Below are 8,467 nucleotides of genomic sequence, written 5' to 3'. Positions count from 1 at the left end.
CGACAGTCAAGTTCTCTCGGATCTCTCTCTCTCTCTCTCCGCCTTAGGTTTTTGTGCGGTTCTTTTGCCGTTTTGGGTTTTTGCGCGGCAGACCTCTCGGGCCACGGCCGCTGGATCATAGAGTAAAATAGGATAGAGGTTTTTTTTAACCCGGACGGGCGCTCCTCCGCCAGCGGGAGAGACTTTGAACCACGGTCCCGGAGGCCGTGCGGGTACCCGCCAGGGCCCCGGCTCAGCCCCGCCGCTGGAAAGCAGGGGGCCCGCCCAGTCAGCGACAGTCAAGTTCTCTCGGATCTCTCTCTCTCTCCGCCTTAGGTTTTTGTGCGGTTCTTTTGCCGTTTTGGGTTTTTGAGCGGCAGACCTCTCGAACCCACGGCCGCTGGATCATAAGTAAAATAGGATAGAGTTTTTTTTACCCCGGACGGGCGCCCCTCCTTCGCGGGAGGAGACTTTGAACCCACGGTCCCGGAGGCCGTGCGGGTACCCGCCAGGGCCCCGGCTCGGCCCCCCGCCGCTGGAAAGCAGGGGCCCGCCCGAGTGCAGCGACAGTCATGGCGCTCGCGGTAGGTTGCTCAAGCCTCCGCGGGAGGTGCGTCAAGCCTCCCAGGGGAACGGCGTTCCCTTCTCGCGGATCTCTCTCTCTCCGCTTCGTCTTAGGTTTTTGTGCGGTTCTTTTGCCGTCTTGGGTTTTTGAGCGGCAGACCTCTCGGGCCACGGCCGCTGGATCATAAGTAAAATAGGATAGAGGTTTTTACCCGGACGGGCGCCCCTCCGCCGCGGGAGAGACTTTGAACCACGGTCCCGGAGGCCGTGCGGGTACCCGCCAGGGCCCGGCTCAGCCCCGCCGCTGGAAGCGGGGGCGCCCAGTCTGGCGACAGTCAAGTTCCCTTTTTTTTTTTTTCTTATCGCGCTCTGCGCTTTCGCTTCGGTGCTCCGGAGAGAGGCGCGCGGGCCGCCCGGCCTCTGCCGCGCACCGGGCTTGAGGCGCGGGAGGTGGGCTAGGCCTCCCCCGCCGAGCGGTTTTCGCTTTGGATCGGGCGGGCGATAATGATCCTTCCGCGGGTTCACCTACGGAAACCTTATTCACGACTTTTACTTCCTCTAGATAGTCAAGTTTGATCGTCTTCCGGCGCTCCGCCAGAGCCATGCGAGGGCGGCGGGGCGGTCGAGACCTCACTAAACCATCCAATCGGTAGTAGCGGCGGGCGGTGTGTACAAAGGGCAGGGACTTAATCAGCGCGAGCTTATGACCCGCGCTTACTGGGAATTCCTCGTTGATGGGAAATAGTTTCAATCCCCAGTCCCGATCACGGCGGGGTTCAGCGGGGTTACCGCGCCTCTCGGCGCAGGGTAGACACTGCGCTGATCCGCCCATTAATGGCGCGTGCAGCCCGGACATCTAAGGGCATCACAGACCTGTTATTGCTCCATCTCGCGTGGCTGAGCGCCACTTGTCCCTCTAAGAAGTTTTTGGCGCCGCCGACCCAAGTGGCGCGCCACTATTTAGCAAGCGAGTCTCGTTCGTTATCGGAATGAACCAGACAAATCGCTCCACCAACTAAAACGGCCATGCACCACCACCCACAGAATCGAAAGAGCTATCAATCTGTCAATCCTTTCCGTGTCGGGCGGGTGAGGTTTCCGTGTTGAGTCAAATTAAGCCGCAGGCTCCACTCCTGGTGGTGCCCTTCCGTCAATTCCTTTAAGTTTCAGCTTTGCAACCATACTCCCCGGAACCCAAAGACTGCGTGGTTTCCCATGCGCTGCCGGCGGGTCATGGGAATAACGCCGCCCGGATCGCGCGGGTCGGCATCGTTCTGATCGGAACTACGACGGTATCTGATGCGATCTTGAACCTCCGACTTTCGTTCTTGATTAATGAAAACATTCTTGGCAAATGCTTTTCGCTTTCGTCCGTCTTGCGCCGGTCCAAAAATTTCACCTCTAGCGGCGTATATACGAATGCCCCGGCCGTCCCTCTTAATCATGGCTCGGGTTCCAGAAACCCACAAAATAGAACCGAGTCCTATTCCATTATTCCTAGCTGCGGTATTCAGCGGCGGCGCTCGACCTGCTTTGAACACTCTAATTTTTTCAAAGTAAGCGCTTTGGGCCCCTCGGACCGGACACCCAGCCAAGGGCATCCGGGCGCCTCGAGGCAGGGACCTGGGGCGGGCGGTGGCTCGCCTCTCGGCGGACCGCCAGCCAGATCCGAGATCAACTCGAGCTTTTTAACTGCAGCAACTTTAATATACGCTATTGGAGCTGGAATTACGCGGCTGCTGGCACCAGACTTGCCCTCAATGGGTCCTCGCCCATGTGTTTAAGATACGCTCATTCCAATTACAGGGCCTCGAAAGAGACCTGTATTGTTATTACCGTCACTACCTCTCCGAGTCGGAAATGGGTAATTTTGCGCGCCTGCTGCCTTCCTTGGATGTGGTAGCCGTTTCTCAGGCTCCCTCTCCGGAATCGAACCCTGATTCCCGTCACCCGTGGTCACCATGGTAGGCGCCTGATGTACCATCGAAAGTTGATAGGGCAGACACTCGAATGAATCGCGCCGCCGCGGAAGGCGGCGATCGGCCCGAGTTATCTAGAGTCACCAAAGGTACCGGGTCGGAGGGCGGATCCCCGGGGGGCCGGATGGGTTTTGGATCTGATAAATGCCGCGCGTCCTAGCCTCCGCCCCCGCGAGGCGGTCGGCCCGGTCGGCGCTTCGTTTGCATGTATTAGCTCTGGAATTGCCACAGTTATCCAAGTACCGGGTGGAAGCGATCAAAGGGACCATAACTGATTTAATGAGCCATTCGCAGTTTCACTGTACCGGCCGTGTGCGCCAGACCTGCATGGCTTAATCTTTGAGACAAGCATATGTTACTGGCAGGATCAACCAGGTAACCCCTGTGGGTCGTAGGGACCAACCGGCCGAAGCGCGTTTTTGCCTACACCACGGGTCTCAGTCCGCCTGAGGAGGGCCTGGGCAGACCCGCTTGGACCCTCGGCTAAGACCGGCGCGCTCATAGGAGGCGGCGCGGCTCGAACCTTCCCCGGCGAAGTCGCCGTTTTCGGGGTGGGTGGCGCTGGGATCGCGCGGCGGCGCTTCGGAAAAGTGTGTTTCACGGGGGCGGGGTACCGCGCGGCGTCGCCGGGGCAGCGTCGCGTTCTGCCCCTCCGCCCGCGGTGGCGGACCTCTGCGCTCTGACCGGCCGTCTAGGCCTCCTCCGAAAGGTTGGCGCCTTCCCTCGGGCTGAGGGGGCCTGCTCGTAACGAGCGTCCAAATTGCCGAGCGCGGCGTGCTGTCAAAGCCCAAGCGTAAACCCATTGCGCCGTGCCCCTGCCAGGCACTCCCGACCCCCATAGCGGCCAGCGGGGCTGGCGGGTGGGGTCTAGGCTGAAGCGGCGCTTCGGCGCTCAATCGATCACGTTCCGGGCGAGGGCGCTCGCGCCGTCGAGCGTCCTCTCTCTCGGCGTCTGTGTCCGTGTTTCAGGTGAAGCGTTCGATAGCTCCCTCGCCCCGGAGCTTCAGAAAGATTGCGTTCAAAACCTAAGTCGATATGGACTTAGTCGTTTTTCGACTTTTTTTCGCTCAGAGACTAAGTCCACAAAAACACGCGTTCACGAAATCGTGTACCCATGTAAAAGTTGCTCCTGTGTAGCGGCCACCTCCAGGGTCGCGGGAAAATTTGAATCATGCCCGGGAGGAGGCCTCTCGGTCGGCCTGACTCGGAGCCTCGGAGGGTATGGAAGTCGGACCTTTCCCCGAAGTTGGACTTAGTGCAATTTTGAAACGAAAATCATCCAGGCGCTTCATCCGACCGATCGAGTCGGGTTAAGTGCGCCTTCGGACGCTTTCCCACTCGACCCCGCCGTCCTGGAGAAATTTTTTCGTTCAAAACCTAAGTCCAAACATCCAGGCGCTTCATCCGACCGATCGAGTCGGGTTAAGTGCGCCTTCGGACGCTTTCCCACTCGACCCCGCCGTCCTGGAGAAATTTTTTCGTTCAAAACCTAAGTCCAAACATCCAGGCGCTTCATCCGACCGATCGAGTCGGGTTAAGTGCGCCTTCGGACGCTTTCCCACTCGACCCCCGCCGTCCTGGAGGAAATTTTTTTTCGTTCAAAACCTAAGTCCAAACATCCAGGCGCTTCATCCGACCGATCGAGTCGGGTTAAGTGCGCCTTCGGACGCTTTCCCCTCGACCCCGCCGTCCTGGAGGAATTTTTTCGTTCAAAACCTAAGTCCAAACATCCAGGCGCTTCATCCGACCGATCGAGTCCGGGTTAAGTGCGCCTTCCCGGACGCTTTCCCACTCGACCCCCGCCGTCCTGGAGGAAATTTTTTTTCGTTCAAAACCTAAGTCCAAACATCCAGGCGCTTCATCCGACCGATCGAGTCCGGGTTAAGTGCGCCTTCCCGGACGCTTTCCCACTCGACCCCCGCCGTCCTGGAGAAATTTTTTGCGTTCAAAACCTAAGTCCAAACATCCAGGCGCTTCATCCGACCGATCGAGTCCGGGTTAAGTCGCGCCTTCCCGGACGCTTTCCCACTCGACCCCCGCCGTCCTGGAGGAAATTTTTTTGCGTTCAAAACCTAAGTCCAAACATCCAGGCGCTTCATCCGACCGATCGAGTCCGGGTTAAGTGCGCCTTCCCGGACGCTTTCCCTCGACCCCCGCCGTCCTGGAGGAAATTTTTTTTGCTTTCAAAACCTAAGTCCAGACATCCAGGCGCTTCATCCAGCGATCTCGGCGGGTTAAGTCGCGACTTCTCGGGCGCTTTCCCACTCGACCCGGTCTCCCTGGAGAAATTTTTTCGTTCAAAACCTAAGTCCAAACATCCAGGCGCATATTTCAGGCGATCTCGGCGGGTTAAGTGCGACTTCGGACGCTTTCCCACTCGACCCCGCCACCCTGGAGAAATTTTTTGCTTTCAAAACCTAAGTCCAAACATCCAGGCGCATATTTCAGGCGATCTCGGCGGGTTAAGTGCGACTTCGGACGCTTTCCCACTCGACCCCGCCACCCTGGAGAAATTTTTTGCTTTCAAAACCTAAGTCCAAACATCCAGGCGCATATTTCAGGCGATCTCGGCGGGTTAAGTGCGACTTTCGGACGCTTTCCCACTCGACCCCGCCACCCTGGAGGATTTTTTTGCTTTCAAAACCTAAGTCCAAACATCCAGGCGCATATTTCAGCGATCTCGGCGGGTTAAGTCGCGACTTCTCGGGCGCTTTCCCACTCGACCCCCTCCACCCTGGAGGTATTTTTAAGCGTTCAAAACCTAAGTCCAGACATCCAGGCGCATATTTCAGGCGATCTCGGCGGGTTAAGTGCGACTTCGGGCGCTTTCCCACTCGACCCCGCCACCCTGGAGGATTTTTTTTGCTTTCAAAACCTAAGTCCAAACATCCAGGCGCATATTTCAGGCGATCTCGGCGGGTTAAGTGCGACTTCGGACGGCTTCCCACTCGACCCCGCCACCCTGGAGGATTTTTTTGCTTTCAAAACCTAAGTCCAGACATCCAGGCGCATATTTCAGCCCGATCTCGGCGGGTTAAGTGCGACTTCGGGCGCTTTCCCACTCGACCCCCTCCACCCTGGAGGTATTTTTAAGCGTTCAAAACCTAAGTCCAGACATCCAGGCGCATATTTCAGGCGATCTCGGCGGGTTAAGTGCGACTTCCGGACGCTTTCCCACTCGACCCCGCCACCCTGGAGGATTTTTTTGCTTTCAAAACCTAAGTCCAAACATCAGGCGCATATTTCAGCCGATCTCGGCGGGTTAAGTCGCGACTTCTCGGGCGCTTTCCCACTCGACCCCCTCCACCCTGGAGGATTTTTAAGCGTTCAAAACCTCGTCCAGACATCCAGGCGCTCGTTACAGCCGATCAAGGCGGGTTAGAAGCGACTTCTCGGACACACACATTTACGAACCCCCCGTGTCTGGATTTCAATTTTCCAAAGGGCCTGGGCTCACACATTAACCCCAACGCAGTAACACTTTAATGGGCATCGTTTTATTTCATTCTCGCCCTGGATGAATGTTTTACAAAGGGCCTGCGCTCACAGACTAACCCTACACACTAACACCTTATTGGGCATAATTTTTTTTCTATAAAGGCCCTGGATGAATGTTTTCTATAAGGCCTGCGCTCACAGACTAACCCCATCACAATAACACTTATGTGGGCATGATTTTATTCTATAAAGGCCCTGGATGAATGTTTTCTATAAGGCCTGCGCTCACAGACTAACCCCATCACAATAACACTTATTTGGGCATGATTTTATTTAAAAAGGCCCTGGATGAATGTTTTCTACAAGGCCTGCGCTCACAGACTAACCCGACACAGTAGCGCCTTATTTGCATGATTTTATTTAATAAAGGCCCTGGAGGAATGTTTTCTATAAGGCCTGCACTCACAGACTAACCCCATCACAATAACACTTATTTGGGCATGATTTTATTCTATAAAGGCCCTGGATGAATGTTTTCTATAAGGCCTGCGCTCACAGACTAACCCTATCACAATAACACTTATTTGGGCATGATTTTATTTAATAAAGGCCCTGGATGAATGTTTTCTATAAGGCCTGCGCTCACAGACTAACCCCATCACAATAACACTTATTTGGGCATGATATTATTTAATAAAGGCCCTGGATGAATGTTTTACAAAGGGCCTGCGCTCACAGACTAACCCTACACAGTAACACCTTATTGGGCATGATTTTATTTAATAGAGACCCTGGATGAATGTTTTCTATAAGGCCTGCGCTCACAGACTAACCCCATCACAATAACACTTATTTGGGCATGATTTTATTTAATAAAGGCCCTGGATGAATGTTTTCTATAAGGCCCGCGCTCACAGACTAACCTAACCTAACCTAACCTAACCTAACCTAACCTAACCTAACCTAACCTAACCTAACCTAACCTAACCTAACCTAACCTAACCTAACCTAACCTAACCTAGCCTAACCTAACCTAACCTAACCTAGCCTAACCTAACCTAACCAAACCCTAACCTAACCTAACCTAGCCTAACCCTAACCTAACCTAACCTAACCTAACCTAACCTAACCTAACCTTATTGGGCATGATTTTACTCTATAAAGGCCCTGGGTGACAGTTTTACACAGGGCCTGGGGTCACAGACTAACCCCATCACAATAGCACTTATTTGGGCATGTTTTTATTTAATAAAGGCCTGATTGAATGTTTTCTATAAGGCCTGCGCTCACAGACTAACCCGACACAGTGCGCTTCATTGGGCATGATTTTATTTAATAAAGGCCCTGGAACAATGTTTTCTATAAGGCCTGCGCTCACAGACTAACCCGACACAGTAACTCTTTGTTGGGCATGATTTTTACTTAATAAAGGCCCTGGAAAAATGTTTTCTATAAGGCCTGCGCTCACAGACTAACCCGACACAGTGCGCTTTATTGGGCATGATTTTATTTAATAAAGGCCCTGGAAAAAATGTTTTCTATAAGGCCTGCGCTCACAGACTAACCCGACACAGTGCGCTTCATTGGGCATGATTTTATTTAATAAAGGCCCTGGAACAATGTTTTCTATAAGGCCTGCGCTCACAGACTAACCCGACACAGTAACTCTTTGTTGGGCATGATTTTACTTAATAAAGGCCCTGGAAAAATGTTTTCTATAAGGCCTGCGCTCACAGACTAACCCGACACAGTGCGCTTTATTGGGCATGATTTTATTTAATAAAGGCCCTGGAAAAAATGGTTTCTATAAGGCCTGCGCTCACAGACTAACCCGACACAGTAGCGCTTCATTGGGCATGATTTTATTTAATAAAGGCCCTGGATGACAGTTTTCTTTAAGGCCTGCGCTCACAGACTAACCCGACACATTGCGCTTTATTGGGCATGATTGTATTTAATAAAGGCCCTGGATGAATGTTTTCTATAAGGCCTGCGCTCACAGACTAACCCGACACAGTAACTCTTCATTGGGCATGATTTTATTTAATAAAGGCCCTCGATGAATGTTTTGTATAAGGCCTGCCCTCACAGACTAACCCGACACAGTAACTCTTTATTGGGCGTGATTTTATTTAATAAAGGCCCTGGAAAAATGTTTTCTATAAGGCCTGCGCTCACAGACTGACCCGACACAGTAACTCTTTATTGGGCATGATTTTATTTAATAAAGGCCCTCGATGAATGTTTTCTATAAGGCCTGCGCTCACTGACTAACCCCCGTTACAATAACACTCTTATGGGCATGATTTTATTTAATTAAGGCCCTGGATGACAGTTTTCTTTAAGGCCTACCCTCACAGACTAACCCGACACAGTAACTCTTTATTGGGCGTGATTTTATTTAATAAAGGCCCTGGAAAAATGTTTTCTATAAGGCCTGCGCTCACAGACTAACCCGACACAGTGCGCTTTATTGGGCGTGATTTTATTTAATAAAGGCCCTCGAT

This window comes from Puntigrus tetrazona, unplaced genomic scaffold, assembly GCF_018831695.1.
Source record: "Puntigrus tetrazona isolate hp1 unplaced genomic scaffold, ASM1883169v1 S000000003, whole genome shotgun sequence".
Classification (NCBI taxonomy): domain Eukaryota; kingdom Metazoa; phylum Chordata; class Actinopteri; order Cypriniformes; family Cyprinidae; genus Puntigrus; species Puntigrus tetrazona.
This window is presented reverse-complemented; position numbering follows the sequence as displayed.